The sequence below is a fragment of the Dermacentor silvarum genome, chromosome 9 (assembly GCF_013339745.2).
Source record: "Dermacentor silvarum isolate Dsil-2018 chromosome 9, BIME_Dsil_1.4, whole genome shotgun sequence".
NCBI classification, from domain to species: Eukaryota; Metazoa; Arthropoda; class Arachnida; order Ixodida; family Ixodidae; genus Dermacentor; species Dermacentor silvarum.
This window is the reverse complement of record NC_051162.1, coordinates 47,944,829-47,966,385: the sequence shown is the minus strand read 5'-3', so window position 1 is coordinate 47,966,385 and position 21,557 is coordinate 47,944,829. Positions and strand designations below refer to the sequence as shown.

At 44.0% G+C, this 21,557-nt stretch overlaps 2 non-coding genes across 2 annotated transcripts; both read left to right on the top strand.

Annotated features, from left to right (window-relative positions):
- The first annotated feature begins 12,468 nt into the window (after positions 1-12,468).
- Positions 12,469-12,541, top strand: Trnaa-cgc (transfer RNA alanine (anticodon CGC)). Its single transcript has one exon. It is a non-coding gene; the product is annotated as a tRNA-Ala (tRNA).
- An 8,327-nt stretch (positions 12,542-20,868) lies between these two features.
- Positions 20,869-20,941, top strand: Trnaa-cgc (transfer RNA alanine (anticodon CGC)). Its single transcript has one exon. It is a non-coding gene; the product is annotated as a tRNA-Ala (tRNA).
- Positions 20,942-21,557: the final 616 nt, after the last annotated feature.

Here is a 21,557-nt window from a genome sequence, read left to right as displayed (position 1 = left end):
TTACCCCTTTGCATCGCATGCGTGTGACCAAGTGCCTGGGCAATAGCAAATCATGTGTCGCTGTTATGACGAGCGTGATTTAGAGGGGAAAAGTTGCGCTTCGCTAGCCAGCCATCTAAACACTATGGCCATGCCAACTCGACGAGTCGAGTAAGGCATGAAAGTGGCTGTAATGGCCTGGACTTCGGATCCGCAGGAAACATGAGGTGTTGGCACTCTTAGTACAACCTGGAAGGAGCTTGGCATGGGATTACTCTTTTGCTTCACCAGCATGTGCGATAGCACGTCACGTGCTGCAGTTGTGATGAACACGATTTGGAGGGGGAAAGTAGTGCTTAGCTAGCCACGCCTTGACCATTCAAAAAATGAGTTTTCTAGAAGTCTTGGCCACATCGAGCCCTCTATCTGATATAGGCTTTGCATTCGGACATTATCGCACGATAGACCAAAGTGAATTATTTTCGTGGATGGAGGGGGGTGTAATGCAACAGGTCGCACCGTGAGCAGCTTGTTTTCAGCGTTGTTACGCATGGCACGATTCGATGATGTCAGGCAACGTCATGGTATGACGGAATGGCTGGAAAATTTAGTCTACTGTGGATTTGATCTGTAGTGTATTCTGGGAGGTCAGATCCTTCATCTATAGTGTGGTATATGTGCAGTGTATTGCAGCAAGTCAAAGAGCCGTTATTGTAATATGAGACTGCATCAGCATAGCCACGGTATTTCATGTGTTCAGAAATAACATCTCGAAAACATTTAAGTTTTCTTACTTTTGCGCATTTCGTTCCACTGTAGTAAAAATGGGTGTACTTACCTGCATTCATATTGCGAGTGGCAGTGCATTAAATATAAATGTTCCCCCTGGAAGTGGGCGCATAAAACTTGATCACGTGCCATGCACGGGTTAAGATGACATGCGTTGACAGCAGATGACATGCATTGCCTTCACAGATTTTTATCCTCGCGCTTGGCTTGTGCTGCTTCCTTCACATGGCACTACGCTGAGCATAAGCCACGTGCTCACACTAACTGTGAACGACCTGTACGTGAGATTTTGCAACATGGCCATTTTTACTCACACTCCAAATGGAGTGCGGCTTCTTGGCGTATAGTTTGTTTACAAGTAATCTCTACTCCCCCAAAATTGGGGTAGTAGTCACAAACTACTCACGCACATGCTCTTGGTCCAGTGATCGCAAGCCACACAATGATTGTCTCGCTGAAAGCTGGATGAAAGCTGAAGGCATGTTGCATTCCACACGGAATACTAAGCTTGGCTTCCTGCAGTCGCTTCTGTTAGGCAGTGCTGCATTGTTTGTTTTTCTCGCCTCCTATGCTCTATTATGTCGTCTACAAACAAGCAAAAAAATGAAACATAAAGGACCTGCCCAAGCACTTGCTGTACAGTGATTGCTTGTACCGTGTTGTAATCATTTGTCGGCTCTGTGTGCAATACGTCCCAAGTTTAACTGCATTTTTGGATTATTTTGCTGCTATGCCCAACCTTAAGTAAATTTTCATTTCTGGTTTCATTTGAATATTGTCAGCAAATTAAAACACTTATGGCCTTGCATAGCGCAACATTCTAAAAGAGAGGCCGCGGGGCACTGATCAGTGCAGCATATACACCATTATCGATTGCTTTCTTTGTATTCAGAACAAAATAAGGCAGCATGTTTTCGCTGCGACAAATAACCGATGACAGGAAATAACCTTGGGGAAATTTTAGTGACAATGGACAGGATTGTTTTTCCTAATTTGCACACAAAAGCTGTCAAACTTTCAAGGTTCGCAGAGATAGAGCACAGATTCTCCCTGGTGGGAGATGCAGTCTCTTGCGGAGCCCTTATAAATTAAGCGCCTCTCAGCCCTTACTTTGCCACTCCTGAGATGACTCAATGACCCATCTTCTCACGACCCCTGGTTTTCCCGAGCATACTTATTTTATGTTTCGGCACATTCCCTGCCTCTCCCAAAGCCGCTGGCAAAAGAAAAAAAAACAATCTGTAGACTTCATTTAAACACACAAAATTTGTGACTTACACTTCTGACAGTAGGTGGGGCACATGTCTGTGTTCTGGCATGCTGTCTCTGGCAGGTCTATTTGCACATTGGTTAAAGAATATAAACTGCTGATGCATTCAGAGAAAGGGACAACTAAGAACCAGGTGCTGTGTAGCAATAATTGTCTGCTGAACTCATATCGAAAGAAAAACAATATGGACATGGGCTAAGGATTGGCAGGGAAACCATGACAAGCCAGTGTGGCGTCTCGACTTAGGTCTTGTGGAACTTTTTCTGAGCTCTGAATTGGAAGAAAGTGATGACAAAGAATAAGCTTCTCTGTAGCATGAAATGTGTGCTGAACCATTACATAAAAAAGACTTAATGGGGCTAAGGAGCAGTCAGAAAAAAAAACAGCATGAAAGGATAAAGGAAGGCAAGATTACATGTAAGTAATGTAATGCCACAGATGCGCCGTAATGAAACATTTACTTCTTGTGGTGTGGCATCATCTCATTTCATTTTTCTTGTGTTTCAGGATTGCAGTCATCTCGTGACATACGGGGAAACTGCAGAGTCATTGAAGTTGCATAATGAGTGGCTTCGAAACAATGCCGGCTGCCAAGACGAGGAAGCAGTGAAGCCGAGGCTGCGTGCAACAGCCAAAGACAGGCATGAGCAACTTCGCAGCCTAACGCTGTCAGATGCTCTGTTGCTATTCCCCTTCCTGGCAACTGAGGCATCGGTATGCTTCAGCAAGAACTTTTCATCTTTTTTTGTTTTACTAGGTACTCGGTTAGCTTTAGGTTCAGGCAGTGGCTTAGGTGTTTCAGTCAGTAATTGCAGTGGCATTTTTCTCAGAGGACAAAGCAAACAAGTGTGTGTATTGCAGTGACAAAGTAGAATAGCAAAACTGAGTTGAATTTTGGGATGAGTAAGCTGTGCAAACTGTTCCGTAACGATAAAGTAACCGCAAGAGCACAACCATTGGTATGCTCAGCATAACAAACGTGTAGATTATATGCATCAGCATACTGCTGTAAACAAGGTTAAAGAAATTCAATTGGTGTTGGACTGCTGAGCACGAGGGCGCGGGATTGAATCCCGGCCACGGCGGCCGCATTTTGATGGGGGCGAAATGTGAAAACACCCGTGTACTTAGATTAAGGTGCACGTTAAAGAACTCCAGGTGGTCCAAATTTCTGGAGTCCCCCACTACAGCGTGCCTCATAATCAGCTCGTAATTTTGGCACGTAAAACCCCATAATTTAAAGAAATTCAATACATGGGGTTCCTCCAGTCACCTTTGTTTTCAAAGATGTGCTACATTCACATACCAATCATTTATACATGATCACCTATTCATACAGCTTCAAGGTTCTGCCCTTTGCCCCACAGACATAATTTATAAGGACAGGCAATATTTCAGATGCCTTATAACCCACCAGTTGATATAATTGAATGGTGACTTTATTGCTGTTTGTTATGTAAGAAGAAAACAGTGAAGCCCGAGAAAGCTTCAGGGAAACTAATTGTTTGATTGAAATGTGGAAGTATAAGAAAAAGGCAAATGAAAGTGGGAACAATGGCTGCTGTAGGGAGCCAAACGCACATCGCGTTGTGTGTGCAGTGCTTTAGGATTTCAACAGCAACCATTCTCCTGTCCACTTTTAGAACACCATGCACATAATGCGGTGATGAGCCCTCGTCAAGCATCAATTCTGCCATTCGAGAACTCTGCTGTGGAATCAGCGAGAAGAATAAGATCCAAGGGGCTTGATTGTTATTGCCGTAAAAGAATAGTCAATCAATAGAGATAAACCATGAGTGAATAATTTCTTATTGAAATGTGGAAATAAGGCAAACAAGAAAGTGGACGAAAAGACAACTTGCCGCATGTTGTCTATTTGTTCACTTTCATTTCGATTTTTCTTATTGCTTCTACATTTGAATCAAAGATAATTTGCCCTGCTTTTAGGATTTCTTGACAGTTTACTTATGGAGTTACTAACAAACAATCTTGATTGATAATATTGATGCCATATGAAGGTTTATTGGCTGATTGCTTGCTCCTAAACTCACATACTACTATGTGATGCCTGTGCGTTTGACATCTGCTGCCTTGGCCGTCTTGGCACAATTGGTTTTCACCATTGCCCAAGTTTGCTAGTAGAGGAAAAAGTTCTTGAAAGTTCTTTTACCTTTTCTTTTCAGCTCCTTGTAGAGTTTAACATGCTGTTTCAAAGAGACGTGATGGAGGCAATGGAAAATGGCTGCAAGCACCTTGGCTACACCATCTTAAGCTTTGGGGAAGCTGAAGAGATCGTGGCATTTTCTGAAGTGGCTTCCGGTAAATATGTTTCTACAATGAAGCTGTTAAAGGGTGTTTCGGAATTGTTTTTTGTGGAGTGATGGTGATGACCAATGGTGGTGGTGTTGTGGTCAGTATCAGGTGTAGATCAGAGAAAGCCATTAATCCTGGTTAAATGTGAAGCTTGATTTTCTTTTTTAATTGTACTTGCCAAGAGTCATGAAATGAGTTACATTTTGTATTCCTTGCCCGACTATATTTCTTTGTGGTGCTTATCTAAGCCAGTAATGAGCAATTTATTATTTGTCTCAGCTCTGTTGGACCAGGTGATCTTGGTCCAACAGATGTTTTTGGGGTTTCATGTGGATCATAATATAAAGAACAAGTTTAGTATCTCTTCTATGGCACATTTATGCCTTTGTGTTTCATAAAAATGGTTTTAAAGGAACAGTTATATCTATACAAAAGTAATTTAAGAGTGCTCAATCTTGTTTACTTTAAGCAGCACATACTACTGAAGGAGTGGGCTGGTTGGTACATAATTCGGACGGGAACAAACAGCGCTAAGACAGGACAAAGTGAGTAGACAGACAAGGCGCTGAGCCACTGGTTTATTGCTGGGAAAGCAATATATACAATGCACAGGTTCAGCGCAGAAGGCCTGAAAAACACGGTTTCTGCGTCGGGAAGGGAATGGAATCATCACATCACGCGCTTCGTCATAGCAGGTTATCATGTGTTTAACAACAAGTAGTTAATCTCGCAGCTATGCAGAGAAACAGGGTATGCTGACGCAGGAGTTTCTGTGCGATTGAATGCAAAACGCTTCCCAAATCTTGCATGCTCTTTGATCTTTATACGTACCTAGTATTGTGCAGTCTTCAAAGAGAGCTTTGCAGCCGCATTCTTTGCAGTGCTGGGCTAAATGGCTGGCTACAGACCCTTTCATTGCGTATGCATGCTCTCTCAGCTGGTCATTCAAACATCAAACCGGTTTGGCCAATGTAGCAGCATTTGCACTTGAGCTACATTGGCCAAACATGCCGATGTTTGAATGACCGGCTGAGAGAGCATGTGTACGCAATGAAAGGGTCTGTAGCCAGCCATTTAGCCCAGCACTGCAAAGAATGCGGCTGCAAACCTCTCTTTCAAGATTTCACAATACTAGGTAGGTGTAAAGATCAAAGAGCATGCGAGATTTGGAAAGCGTTTTGCATTCAATCGCACAGAAACTCCTGCGTCAGCATACCCTCTGTTTCTCTGCATAGCTGCGAGATTAACTACTTGTTAAACACATGATAACCTGCTATGACGAAGCGCGTGATGTGATGATTTCATTCCCTTCCCGACGCAGAAACCGTGTTGTTCTGGCCTTCTGCGCTGAACCTGTGCGTTGTATATATTGCTTTCCCAGCAATAAATCAGTGGTCAGCGCCTTGTCTGTCTACCCACTTCGTCCCGTCCTAACGCTGTTTGTTTTCGTCAGAACACATACTACTCATAGAAAAATTTTTCCTGTAGACCAAGCTAGCATAGGCCCATGTGTATGAACATGAAGCGGTAGACGAACCTGCCGTGGTTGCTCAGTGGCTATGGTGTTGGGCTGCTGAGCATGAGGTCGCGGGATCGAATCCCGGCCACGGCGGCCGCATTTCGATGGGGGCGAAATGCGAAAACACCCGTGTACTTAGATTTAGGTGCACGTTAAAGAACCCCAGGTGGTCTAAATTTCCGGAGTCCCCCACTACGGCGTGCCTCATAATCAGAACCGGTTTTGGCACGTAAAACCCCATAATTTAATTTTTTTTGAAGCGGTAGACGAACATGTAGACAAAACACAACCCATGGAGCAAATTTAAATATCTGAGTAACAAATTTCTGTAATTTAAATTCACAAAAAAATGTGTGGCTTGCTTGATGGAGCACCTAAGGAAGCCGAACAATTTGTCACACTATAAGAGCATATTTGTATAACTTTTATAAGGTATGTGCCATTTGCCCATCCTATAGCACCGGTAATTACCGAACACCTAGTCATTCTATACTGCATAGAAAATGTGTTAATGTATTTTTATTTGCCACTGTTTTAAAACAGTATTTCATTCCATGGGAGTCACATTTCGTGTAGGTGCCCTTAGTTACTGTAAGATTTCATTTTATATTTGTAGCACCTTGTGAACACAGACATATAGAAACCAGTCAACTATTATACAGAACACTATGTGTGTTCTCATTACAGAGACAAGCCTGAAAGTAGTTAAAGTAGTTAACCTCCTCTTACATTTTTTACAGATTTTAAAGAAACATGCACATTGCATAAATCATAGTGTGGTGACCATCTTTGCGAACGTAGCAGTGCTAAGCCCCATGAGGAAGCCAAAAAATTTTTTTTAAATCTTGTACTCCTCTGATATCTCCTTCGCATGCTGTACTGTACGAGGGTGTTGGCGCAACCCATACTTTTCATTGCCCTGCATGGAGTTGGTGGGTATTTGCAGGGAGCAGAAAAGAGTGCCAGTGGGAAGGGTAGCAAAGGCAAGCCAGAAACCATGGTGACTGCGTAATAACTCATCAAATGCCTGTGACTTCGCTACCATTTGGGAAAATTCTTGCGGCTGTATGTTCATTGTGAACTAGTTGGTACACAGCTACCACTATGTACCGAATTTTCGAGCTGAGAGTGGTTTAGGGGCTCTTTAATGTGCAGTTCTCAATTCTTTGTGATTTTGTTCTGAAGTGTCATTGTAACAGTATGTTTCTCTGCAGTTAAAAAAATAGGCTCTATGTATGTTTTGATATGCGGAATGCGTAGCAGTATGTCACAGAACAATGAAAGATGAGGGAAAGTGTGTAAAGGAAATGCTAAAATATGCCCTAGTTCTTCTAAGGGCAGAGCAAGTGAATTAGTTTGCAGCATGTACAATTTCTTAGTTTGATTGAGCAGCAAAATCTCCATGAAGTTGAAACTAGACCCACAATCATTGCTATTGGCGGTAATCAGCTCACTGGAAAATGAAAGCATGAATTAATACACTACTGATGTGCACCTTAAGCGTTTATCACTGTAGAGGGATTAACCATGCAGGGCGCTGAAGAGGCACTATATAAAAGCTGAAAGCTGTTTGGAGTGAAGTTTCCTAAGCATTCTACAATACCTCTGCCTTTTTTTTAACAGAGGATGCTGTACTGGCAGTGCTACAGTTTGTAGCAAAGCGCTGCAAGGAGCCTCTGAACAGCATTATTACACAGGTAAGTGCCTGTAGGATTCTGAGTATTAAATGTTTCTGTTGCATTTATCACTCTGATTAGCTTTTTGTTCACATTGTGCTTCAATGTGCTACATTTTAAAAGCAGACTATTTATTTGTTGTTTCCTCCAAATGCCACAGGATGCTTTTGTCAGTAGGCATCGTGTTTTAAAGGGACACTAAAGGCAAATATTAAGTCAAGCTAAAGTGATAGATTAGTGCTTGAGAACATCTAAGGCATCACTATTATTGCGAACAAAGCTTTAGTAATCAAGAAATGTAGGTAAATGCAGGGCACCATTAGACTCCCCCGGGGCATTCAAGTAGTAGTCTGATGACGATGGCACTCATTATAATTGCCACTAGTACTCCACAAAAAGATAATTAAATTGCAATATAAGATTAAAGAAAATGCTGCTTGTCCAGTTCTATACAATATTTTTTAAAAAACTTGACGACGCGGGCGGTCAAAACGTTTCATTTTTTCCGCTCTGATTCTCCTGCGCTTTCGCGTTTCAATAGTTTCGTTATCACATAGTCCTCTGCTGGTTTTGCTGGTGCGTGAAACTTGCACGAACTGCAAGTAGCAGAAGATGCCATCTCTATGTGACGTTGCTGGGTTTCCGAACGGTCCACGCCACTTGACCAAGAGCAGCTGCAGTGGCGAATTCAACACTGCCTTGGCTTGGTTTCTACATGGCTGCACATTTTCATTTTACGCAGAAAACCGGTGTCATCTGTCAGGCACCATTTTACTCACCAACAGCAGTAAAGGGCAGTGATAGCCTATGCAACGCCACCAGTTTCTGCTCAGGGCGAGCGATTTGGACTGCGATAAATGCATGAGGGCCCTTCAGACGATTTTCTCTTAAAATTAGGCCCTTTCTTGGCACGAAAAAAGTGCTACGTTTCTGGAATGGTATTTTAACGGTCTACGTTGACTTAATATTTGCCTTTACTGTCCCTTTAATACCACACATTCGTCCTGGCATGTTAGGTGGCTATCTTTAATTTTAATTAAAAAATTGTATTCTGCTGCCCGAGTGTTGCATACAATGAAACCATTCATTTTCGCGAAAAAGTCTTTACGCATATAGAAGTGCCTGGCAAGCCAGAAGCGCTTCTTGCAGATTTTTATGAATCCGCATTTCGGTTAGCTACCAAAGGAAAAGTATTGTGGCTATCGCTCTAATATTTAGCTGCAGACTACATGTCATTTGCATAAATTGCAACTGATCACTGCTATGATGTCAAGAAAAAGGGAAAACAACAGCATTGCCCAATATTGGCAGGTTTGTTATATTTTTTTTGTTATCTGGATCTATGAAGAACAGTTTCAAAACCTTGCCAGCTTGTTGCCATTAAAGTCATTGAAACTTGAGACAAATATCTCTTCCCTCAACAGCACTAAAATCCCACAAGAGGCGCTCAAGTTTGGCCATGTTAGTGAATGAGCTTTATATTAAAATACTCTTCAGAAAAGCAAACTGATTTTCATAAAAATTTAACAAAATAAGTTTATTGGCTTTCACTAAAGCAACGTTGAAAAATATGTTGCAGTTTGTTTAGTTCTGAAATTGGCAGATGAAAAATGTGACTGAATAAATGGTTCCGCTGCTGCGACATATCTGGTGTCTGCGTGCTCGTTGTAGCAGGTTCATTTCCTTTACAACACAAAAAGCAAATCAAAGCTTTTGACCTGTAGTCTCTCGCTAAATATTCTTAGAGCAGTACCCACAATACTTTTATTTCGGAGCTAACCAATATGCGGGCTTGGAAGAATATGCAGAAAGTGCTTAACTCACTGGGCACTCATATTTTTTCCGTAAAGCCAAATGTTTTCCTAACTAAGAACAATTTTGTTGCCTTCGCACTTGGGCAGCGATAAAATTTTTGAGGATACAAATGGTCACTAGACATGTGGTTCTCAAACTGAGGATCCATTATTTCTTTCTTTTTGTATTTGGTTCAGCATTAACTCTGAAAATTACACTTTACACAACAGCATTTCTTTTTTTATTCTTAGGAAGAAGCCCTTCTGACCCCCTGTCTAGTGCAGAATGGAGGATTCGAGCTGCACATTGACAGGCAGCGAGTGTTCAACGTGGCCTCGCTGCTTTCAGGAATAGCGTGCCTTTTTGCATCATTCTGGGTGTTTCACGTCGAATACCCACGGAAGGCACATAAAATGTTAACATTCATTGAACACGCATTCTTAAACTTGAAACACACAAAGCCGCGCATCAAAGCACTTGAGCTGATAAACTTTTTCAGAGGCCATGAAGACTCCGTGCAGCAGCCATAGGCTGCTAACCAATGGCAAATTGTGCAGCCCTGCATGCACATTCAATAAATGGTGTTAATTGTGCTTCGCAAACCAGCACACAGAAAAAAAAAACTTAAATGTAAAAATTTTTTGAGTACATTTCATATTTCCTAGTTACTTTCTTTTGTGCCGTTTGCCATATTTTATTATTTTAAAAGTATATGTTAGCTTTGTGCATTTCAAGATGTGATATTTTATTATTTTAAAAGTATATGTTGGCTTTGTGCATTTCAAGATGCCATATTTTATTATTTTAAAAGTATATGTTGGCTTTGTGCATTTCAAGAAATGGTAGCCAGCACATCAAATTGATGGGTAGTGTCTCACGTCCCATGTCTTAGCTCATGTATTATGTTGTAAATATGCTGAGTTTGATACACAAGAGTAACAGCAGTAGACAAGCTGGAAACTAACTTTAATGTACTGGCTGCTATGTTATGTGCCATTGTACTTTGATAAAGCCTGTACAGGTTCCAAGAATGATTACTCAAATGATCTAGTCAAGCCTTTTTATGTGTGATGACTTTAGGAGTTTTAAAATAGCTCCTTTCATTTTTTTATTATTTATTGTGAGACAAAGCATGATAGAAATAAGTGCATTAAATGTTGTAACCAGTCATAATGTGATCATTTTTGCAAGCCCAAATGTTTGTAATGAGCAAAGGTGTACAAGAAAGGCCCACAGGGATGTCAGCCACTTGCGTTGTGTTTCAGCTTAATAAGTTGGATAAGTTAACCTCTCTCAATATAGTGCTATGCTTTTTGACATGTATTTATATTACGCTAAGCCATGCAGAAAACCACTAGCTGACAGCAATGCATAAGTGATTGTGAAAGGAGTACTGATACAAAAATTTGGTGTCCTGCTTCCTTCCCCCCCCCCCCTTTTTTTTAGGATAGCTGCCGACTCCATAGTTACGGTGCGAAGCCTCAATTCCTTGAGAGTGCCACAGTTTGTTAATTACAGTACCTTTTGTATGGCTTGTCCAAAACATTCATGCACAGAATGGCCGTGGACGTTACTTCTCACTACTCCAAAATTGGAGCTGGTGACGTATGGAGGTGGTTAAATGGCATGAAGTGATCATGTTGCCGAAAGCTGCCAAGCTGGCCCTTCCAATTGTTTACTCCTCTTGGAAATGCAGGGGCACTATGTCCCCTCTAGTCCCGTCGAGTGCTGAATGGACTCATCTTTACGCAGCACAACTGCGGAGTGAATGTGTCAGCTGTATCTGGTGCTACAAAACCGCCATGACAGGTTTCGAATCGCTAAATGGTTAACCTTTTGCACGTCCGAAGCCGCACTGTTCTTTGCGTGGATATTACCTGGCTTACATTTGGCAGCTTCACAAATCTAGTCATTTGCAAAAGTGCTGGACATGGTCTGATTAAAACAGTGTTTATACAGCTGGTTGAAACCTCATATATTTGCAATATATGTTAGTATGGGATAAGTTTCTTAAATTTGTGCATTTTTGTTTTTGAGCTGCACCATTTGCTGGCCACTGGCACCATTGTACAGTGCCTGCATTAATTTAGTGATTTAGCTGTTGTACAAGCTTTCTAGTCAACTAGGGCGAAATGTCATCCATTTGTGATATATGTTCAGTATGTGATAAGTTCAGGTTTCTTATGTTTGTGCCATAGGCTTTTCATTTTTATTATTTTATTGTGCTAGACCATCTGCTGGCCACTGAGACTATTGTAAATTGCTTGTATTTTTTAAATGTTTCGAACATGTACAAGTTTTCTAGTGAACAATATACTCATTGGTGGAAAGAACAGGACGGCATTATATTTGTAGTGATATTTCTAATAAATACATTTTGTTTGTGCTTGCTTTGTGTGGACCTTTTATAGTGCACAAAACCCTCTCAAAGGTTTGTGTACTGGCTTCAGAACAGCCCAAAATAAAGCCCTGCAAAGTTTTTAACTATTTGTAAGTGCTCAAAAAGCAGTCTCGCGGGAATGCAAGCCAATGGATTGCATTTTCACGAGACTGCATTTTGAGCTTTTAGCAGTGAATAAAAGCTTTGGAGGGGCTTATTTTGGAAGTAAATATTACTCCCATTTACCTCCGAAAAAACTTGGGAGTAAACTACAATGCCTTTAATGCCGTGCATTAACTCTTAAATTGACATCAAAAACCGCCTTAATTCCACCGGCAATGCTCCCAAATGGAAATGATAAAACTCCCATTGTACCTCGTGACATGCTTGCACGAGGGAGTAAAATGGTACTGCTGGTTGCCCCCGACATACACCGTAAACACTCCCATCTGAGTGGGAGTTTTATTGTACTCCCATTCAATGGGAGTATAAAGGTGCTCAGAAGGGAATGCGCTAGAGGACAAGCCAAAAACGCCCATCTAGGTGTTTTTCTGTTTAGTGTGTAGGTAGCGTGCGAGGGTTTATTAGCCACGTGCCTGCTCGCCCAATATCACGTGTATCGTGACGCCATCGGGCTAAAAAGGATGTTCCACATCCGCCCACCATGATTCTGAGTGGCCCTGGCTAACACTCCAAGGGCTAGATCTAGTAAACATAAATACCCAAGTAAGTGGACGAATTGATGGCTGTCGCTGTAGCACAATTGGTAGTGCAACGCACGCGCAATGCGGAGGTTGCGGGTTCGGCTCCCGCCGGCGACAAGTTATCTTGTCGTCCACTTTCATTTCCATTTTCTTCACATTACAGTTTCAACTACACTTAATTTCCCCGATGCTTTCCTTGGCTTCGTTGTCTTTCGGCTTAATGTGGTTATGACTAATAAAAATCGAGCCCTTCGGTTCCCATTCTTCTTACGTATTTCATTACGAGGGTCTCGAATCTGACAGCCTTGATGTCATTAGGTAGCATGCGAGGGTTTATTAGCCACGTGCCTGCTCTCCCAAGATCACGTGTATCGTGACGCCATCGGGCTAAAAGGATGTTCCACATCCGCCCACCATGCTTCTGAGTGGCGCTGGCTAACATTCCTATAGGGCTAGATCTAGTAAACATAAATACCCAAGTAAGTGGACGAATTGATGGCTGTCGCTGTAGCACAATTGGTAGTGCAACGCACGCGTAATGCGGAGGTTGCGGGTTCGGCTCCCGCCGGCGACAAATTATCTTTTCGTCCACTTTCATTTCCCTTTTCTTCATTATTTTCTACATTACAATTTCACCTACACTTAACTTCCCCGATGCTTTCCTTGGCTTCGTTGTCTTTCGGCTTAATGTGGTTAGGACTAAAAAAAATCGAGCCCTTCGGTTCCCATTCTTCTTACCTATTTCATTACGAGGGTCTCGAATCTGACAGCCTTGATGTCATTAGGTAGCGTGCGAGGGTTTATTAACCACGTGCCTGCTCACCCAAGATCACGTGTATCGTGACGCCATCGGGCTAAAAAGGATGATCCACATCCACCCACCATGCTTCGGAGTGGCGCTGGCTAACATTCCTATAGGGCTAGATCTAGTAAACATAAATACCCAAGCTTTAGTCGACGAATTGATGGCTGTCGCTGTAGCACAATTGGTAGTGCAACGCACGCGTAATGCGGAGGTTGCGGGTTCGGCTCCCGCCGGCGACAAGTTATCTTTTCGTCCACTTCAATTTCCCTTTTTTCCATTATTTTCTACATTTCAATTTCAACTACACTTAATTTCCCCGATGCTTCCCTTGGCTTCGTTGTCTGTTGGGGTTTGTGGTTATGACTAATAAAAATCGAGCCCCTCGGTTCCCATTCTTCTTTCGTATTTCATTACGAGGGTCTCGAATCTGACAGCCTTGATGTCATTAGGTAGCATGCGAGGGTTTATTAGCCACGTGCCTGCTCTCCCAAGATCACGTGTATCGTGACGCCATCGGGCTAGAAAGGATGTTCCACATCCACCCACCATGCTTCGGAGTGGCGCTGGCTAACATTCCTATAGGGCTAGATCTAGTAAACATAAATACCCAAGCTTTAGTCGACGAATTGATGGCTGTCGCTGTAGCACAATTGGTAGTGCAACGCACGCGTAATGCGGAGGTTGCGGGTTCGGCTCCCGCCGGCGACAAGTTATCTTTTCGTCCACTTTCATTTCCCTTTTTTCATTATTTTCTACATTTCAATTTCAACTACACTTAATTTCCCCCGATGCTTTCCTTGGCTTCGTTGTCTGTTGGCTTAATGTGGTTATGACTAATAAAAATCGAGCCCCTCGGTTCCCATTCATCTTTCGTATTTCATTACGAGGGTCTCGAATCTGACAGCCTTGATGTCATTAGGTAGCATGCGAGGGTTTATTAGCCACGTGCCTGCTCTCCCAAGATCACGTGTATCGTGACGCCATCGGGCTAGAAAGGATGTTCCACATCCGCCCACCATGCTTCTGAGTGGCGCTGGCTAACATTCCTATAGGGCTAGATCTAGTAAACATAAATACCCAAGTTAGTGGACGAATTGATGGCCGTCGCTGTAGCACAATTGGTAGTGCAACGCACGCGTAATGCGGAGGTTGCGGGTTCGGCTCCCGCCGGCGACAAGTTATCTTTTCGTCCACTTCATTTCCCTTTTTTCATTATTTTCTACATTTCAATTTCAACTACACTTAATTTCCCCCGATGCTTCCCTTGGCTTCGTTGTCTGTTGGGCTTTGTGGTTATGACTAATAAAAATCGAGCCCCTCGGTTCCCATTCTTCTTTCGTATTTCATTACGAGGGTCTCGAATCTGACAGCCTTGATGTCATTAGGTAGCATGCGAGGGTTTATTAGCCACGTGCCTGCTCTCCCAAGATCACGTGTATCGTGACGCCATCGGGCTAAAAAGGATGTTCCACATCCGCCCACCATGCTTCTGAGTGGCGCTGGCTAACACTCCTAAGGCTAGATCTAGTAAACATAAATACCCAAGTAAGTGGACGAATTGATGGCCGTCGCTGTAGCACAATTGGTAGTGCAACGCACGCGTAATGCGGAGGTTGCGGGTTCGGCTCCCGCCGGCGACAAATTATCTTTTCGTCCACTTTCATTTCCCTTTTCTTCATTATTTTCTACATTCCAATTTCAACTACACTTAATTTCCCCGATGCTTTCCTTGGCTTCGTTGTCTGTTGGCTTAATGTGGTTATGACTAATAAAAATCGAGCCCCTCGGTTCCCATTCATCTTTCGTATTTCATTACGAGGGTCTCGAATCTGACAGCCTTGATGTCATTAGGTAGCATGCGAGGGTTTATTAGCCACGTGCCTGCTCTCCCAAGATCACGTGTATCGTGACGCCATCGGGCTAGAAAGGATGTCCACATCCGCCCACCATGCTTCTGAGTGGCGCTGGCTAACATTCCTATAGGGCTAGATCTAGTAAACATAAATACCCAAGTTAGTGGACGAATTGATGGCCTGTCGCTGTAGCACAATTGGTAGTGCAACGCACGCGTAATGCGGAGGTTGCGGGTTCGGCTCCCGCCGGCGACAAGTTATCTTTTCGTCCACTTCATTTCCCTTTTTTCATTATTTTCTACATTCAATTTCAACTACACTTAATTTCCCCGATGCTTTCCTTGGCTTCGTTGTCTGTTGGCTTAATGTGGTTATGACTAATAAAAATCGAGCCCCTCGGTTCCCATTCATCTTTCGTATTTCATTACGAGGGTCTCGAATCTGACAGCCTTGATGTCATTAGGTAGCAAGCGAGGGTTTATTAGCCACGTGCCTGCTCTCCCAAGATCACGTGTATCGTGACGCCATCGGGCTAAAAAGGATGTTCCACATCCGCCCACCATGCTTCTGAGTGGCGCTGGCTAACATTCCTATAGGGCTAGATCTAGTAAACATAAATACCCAAGTAAGTGGACGAATTGATGGCTGTCGCTGTAGCACAATTGGTAGTGCAACGCACGCGTAATGCGGAGGTTGCGGGTTCGGCTCCCGCCGGCGACAAGTTATCTTTTCGTCCACTTTCATTTCCGTTTTCTTCATTATTTTCTACATTCCAATTTCAACTACACTTAATTTCCCCGATGCTTCCCTTGGCTTCGTTGTCTGTTGGGCTTATGTGGTTATGACTAATAAAAATCGAGCCCCTCGGTTCCCATTCATCTTTCGTATTTCATTACGAGGGTCTCGAATCTGACAGCCTTTATGTCATTAGGTAGCAGGCGAGGGTTTATTAGCCACGTGCCTGCTCTCCCAAGATCACGTGTATCGTGACGCCATCGGGCTAAAAAGGATGTTCCACATCCGCCCACCATGCTTCTGAGTGGCGCTGGCTAACATTCCTATAGGGCTAGATCTAGTAAACATAAATACCCAAGTTAGTGGACGAATTGATGGCTGTCGCTGTAGCACAATTGGTAGTGCAACGCACGCGTAATGCGGAGGTTGCGGGTTCGGCTCCCGCCGGCGACAAGTTATCTTTTCGTCCACTTTCATTTCCGTTTTCTTCATTATTTTCTACATTCCAATTTCAACTACACTTAATTTCCCCCGATGCTTTCCTTGGCTTCGTTGTCTGTTGGCTTAATGTGGTTATGACTAATAAAAATCGAGCCCGTCGGTTCCCATTCATCTTTCGTATTTCGTTACGAGGGTCTCGAATCTGACAGCCTTGATGTCATTAGGTAGCAGGCGAGGGTTTATTAGCCACGTGCCTGCTCTCCCAAGATCACGTGTATCGTGACGCCATCGGGCTAAAAAGGATGTTCCACATCCGCCCACCATGCTTCTGAGTGGCGCTGGCTAACATTCCTAAGGGCTAGATCTAGTAAACATAAATACCCAAGCTTAGTCGACGAATTGATGGCTGTCGCTGTAGCACAATTGGTAGTGCAACGCACGCGTAATGCGGAGGTTGCGGGTTCGGCTCCCGCCGGCGACAAGTTATCTTTTCGTCCACTTCATTTCCCTTTTTTCATTATTTTCTACATTCAATTTCAACTACACTTAATTTCCCCGATGCTTTCCTTGGCTTCGTTGTCTGTTGGGCTTATGTGGTTATGACTAATAAAAATCGAGCCCCTCGGTTCCCATTCTTCTTCGTATTTCATTACGAGGGTCTCGAATCTGACAGCCTTGATGTCATTAGGTAGCATGCGAGGGTTTATTAGCCACGTGCCTGCTCTCCCAAGATCACGTGTATCGTGACGCCATCGGGCTAGAAAGGATGATCCACATCCGCCCACCATGCTTCGGAGTGGCGCTGGCTAACATTCCTATAGGGCTAGATCTAGTAAACATAAATACCCAAGCTTAGTGGACGAATTGATGGCTGTCGCTGTAGCACAATTGGTAGTGCAACGCACGCGTAATGCGGAGGTTGCGGGTTCGGCTCCCGCCGGCGACAAGTTATCTTTTCGTCCACTTTCATTTCCCTTTTTTCATTATTTTCTACATTCAATTTCAACTACACTTAATTTCCCCCGATGCTTCCTTGGCTTCGTTGTCTGTTGGGCTTATGTGGTTATGACTAATAAAAATCGAGCCCTCGGTTCCCATTCTTCTTTCGTATTTCATTACGAGGGTCTCGAATCTGACAGCCTTGATGTCATTAGGTAGCATGCGAGGGTTTATTAGCCACGTGCCTGCTCTCCCAAGATCACGTGTATCGTGACGCCATCGGGGAAGAAAGGATGGTCCACATCCACCCACCATGCTTCGGAGTGGCGCTGGCTAACATTCCTATAGGGCTAGATCTAGTAAACATAAATACCCAAGTTAGTCGACGAATTGATGGCTGTCGCTGTAGCACAATTGGTAGTGCAACGCACGCGTAATGCGGAGGTTGCGGGTTCGGCTCCCGCCGGCGACAAGTTATCTTTTCGTCCACTTTCATTTCCCTTTTCTTCATTATTCTCTACATCCCAATTTCAACTACACTTAATTTCCGCCGATGCTTCCCTTGGCTTCGTTGTCTGTTGGCTTAATGTGGTTATGACTAATAAAAATCGAGCCCCTCGGTTCCCATTCTTCTTTCGTATTTCATTACGAGGGTCTCGAATCTGACAGCCTTGATGTCATTAGGTAGCATGCGAGGGTTTATTAGCCACGTGCCTGCTCTCCCAAGATCACGTGTATCGTGACGCCATCGGGCTAGAAAGGATGTTCCACATCCGCCCACCATGCTTCTGAGTGGCGCTGGCTAACATTCCTAGGGCTAGATCTAGTAAACATAAATACCCAAGTAAGTGGACGAATTGATGGCTGTCGCTGTAGCACAATTGGTAGTGCAACGCACGCGTAATGCGGAGGTTGCGGGTTCGGCTCCCGCCGGCGACAAGTTATCTTTTCGTCCACTTTCATTTCCCTTTTTTTCATTATTTTCTACATTTCAATTTCAACTACACTTAATTTCCCCCGATGCTTCCTTGGCTTCGTTGTCTGTTGGGTTTGTGGTTATGACTAATAAAAATCGAGCCCCTCGGTTCCCATTCTTCTTTCGTATTTCATTACGAGGGTCTCGAATCTGACAGCCTTGATGTCATTAGGTAGCATGCGAGGGTTTATTAGCCACGTGCCTGCTCTCCCAAGATCACGTGTATCGTGACGCCATCGGGCTAGAAAGGATGTTCCACATCCGCCCACCATGCTTCTGAGTGGCGCTGGCTAACATTCCTAGGGCTAGATCTAGTAAACATAAATACCCAAGTAAGTGGACGAATTGATGGCTGTCGCTGTAGCACAATTGGTAGTGCAACGCACGCGTAATGCGGAGGTTGCGGGTTCGGCTCCCGCCGGCGACAAGTTATCTTTTCGTCCACTTTCATTTCCTTTTTTCATTATTTTCTACATTCCAATTTCAACTACACTTAATTTCCCCCGATGCTTTCCTTGGCTTCGTTGTCTTTCGGCTTAATGTGGTTATGACTAATAAAAATCGAGCCCTCGGTTCCCATTCTTCTTACGTATTTCATTACGAGGGTCTCGAATCTGACAGCCTTGATGTCATTAGGTAGCATGCGAGGGTTTATTAGCCACGTGCCTGCTCTCCCAAGATCACGTGTATCGTGACGCCATCGGGCTAAAAAGGATGTTCCACATCCGCCCACCATGATTCTGAGTGGCCCTGGCTAACACTCCAAGGGCTAGATCTAGTAAACATAAATACCCAAGTTAGTGGACGAATTGATGGCTGTCGCTGTAGCACAATTGGTAGTGCAACGCACGCGTAATGCGGAGGTTGCGGGTTCGGCTCCCGCCGGCGACAAGTTATCTTTTCGTCCACTTTCATTTCCGTTTTCTTCATTATTTTCTACATTCCAATTTCAACTACACTTAATTTCCCCGATGCTTTCCTTGGCTTCGTTGTCTGTTGGGCTTAATGTGGTTATGACTAATAAAAATCGAGCCCCTCGGTTCCCATTCATCTTTCGTATTTCATTACGAGGGTCTCGAATCTGACAGCCTTGATGTCATTAGGTAGCATGCGAGGGTTTATTAGCCACGTGCCTGCTCTCCCAAGATCACGTGTATCGTGACGCCATCGGGCTAGAAAGGATGATTCCACATCCGCCCACCATGCTTCGGAGTGGCGCTGGCTAACATTCCTATAGGGCTAGATCTAGTAAACATAAATACCCAAGTAAGTGGACGAATTGATGGCCGTCGCTGTAGCACAATTGGTAGTGCAACGCACGCGTAATGCGGAGGTTGCGGGTTCGGCTCCCGCCGGCGACAAGTTATCTTTTCGTCCACTTTCCATTTCCCTTTTTTTCATTATTTTCTACATTTCAATTTCAACTACACTTAATTTCCCCGATGCTTTCCTTGGCTTCGTTGTCTGTTGGGATAATGTGGTTATGACTAATAAAAATCGAGCCCGTCGGTTCCCATTCATCTTTCGTATTTCGTTACGAGGGTCTCGAATCTGTCAGCCTTTATGTCATTAGGTAGCAGGCGAGGGTTTATTAGCCACGTGCCTGCTCTCCCAAGATCACGTGTATCGTGACGCCATCGCGCTAGAAAGGATGATCCACGTCCGCCCACCATGCTTCGGAGGCGCGCTGGCTAACATTCCTATAGGGCTAGATCTAGTAAACATAAATACCCAAGTAAGTGGACGAATTGATGGCCGTCGCTGTAGCACAATTGGTAGTGCAACGCACGCGCAATGCGGAGGTTGCGAGTTCGGCTCCCGCCGGCAACAAGTTATCTTTTCGTCCACTTTCATTTCCCTTTTCTTCATTATTTTCTACATTACAATTTCAACTACACTTAATTTCCCCCGATGCTTTCCTTGGCTTCGTTGTCTGTTGGCTTAATGTGGTTATGACTAATAAAAATCGAGCCCCTCGGTTCCCATTCATCTTTCGTATTTCATTACGAGGGTCTCGAATCTGACAGCCTTGATGTCATTAGGTAGCAGTGCGAGGGTTTATTAGCCACGTGCCTGCTCACCCAAGATCACGTGTATCGTGACGCCATCGGGCTAAAAAGGATGTTCCACATCCGCCCACCATGATTCTGAGTGGCCCTGGCTAACACTCCAAGGGCTAGATCTAGTAAACATATATACCCAAGTAAGTGGACGAATTGATGGCTGTCGCTGTAGCACAATTGGTAGTGCAACGCACGCGTACTGCGGAGGTTGCGGGTTCGGCTCCCGCCGGCGACAAGTTATCTTTTCGTCCACTTTCATTTCCCTTTTTTTTCATTATTTTCTACGTTCCAATTTCAACTACACTTAATTTCCCCGATGCTTTCCTTGGCTTCGTTGTCCTTTCGGCTTAATGTGGTTATGACTAATAAAAATCGAGCCCTTCGGTTCCCATTCTTCTTACGTATTTCATTACGAGGGTCTCGAATCTGACAGCCTTGATGTCATTAGGTAGCAGTGCGAGGGTTTATTAGCCACGTGCCTGCTCTCCCAAGATCACGTGTATCGTGACGCCATCGGGCTAAAAAGGATGTTCCACATCCGCCCACCATGATTCTGAGTGGCCCTGGCTAACACTCCTAAGGGCTAGATCTAGTAAACATAAATACCCAAGTAAGTGGACGAATTGATGGCTGTCGCTGTAGCACAATTGGTAGTGCAACGCACGCGCAATGCGGAGGTTGCGGGTTCGGCTCCCGCCGGCGACAAGTTATCTTGTCGTCCACTTTCATTTCCATTTTCTTCACATTACAGTTTCAACTACACTTAATTTCCCCGATGCTTTCCTTGACTTCGTTGCCTTTCGGCTTAATGTGGTTATGACTAATAAAAATCGAGCCCTTCGGTTCCCATTCTTCTTACCTATTTCATTACGAGGGTCTCGAATCTGACAGCCTTGATGTCATTAGGTAGCGTGCGAGGGTTTATTAACCACGTGCCTGCTCACCCAAGATCACGTGTATCGTGACGCCATCGGGCTAAAAAGGATGATCCACATCCACCCACCATGCTTCGGAGTGGCGCTGGCTAACATTCCTATAGGGCTAGATCTAGTAAACATAAATACCCAAGCTTTAGTCGACGAATTGATGGCTGTCGCTGTAGCACAATTGGTAGTGCAACGCACGCGTAATGCGGAGGTTGCGGGTTCGGCTCCCGCCGGCGACAAGTTATCTTTTCGTCCACTTCAATTTCCCTTTTTTCCATTATTTTCTACATTTCAATTTCAACTACACTTAATTTCCCCCGATGCTTCCTTGGCTTCGTTGTCTGTTGGGGTTTGTGGTTATGACTAATAAAAATCGAGCCCCTCGGTTCCCATTC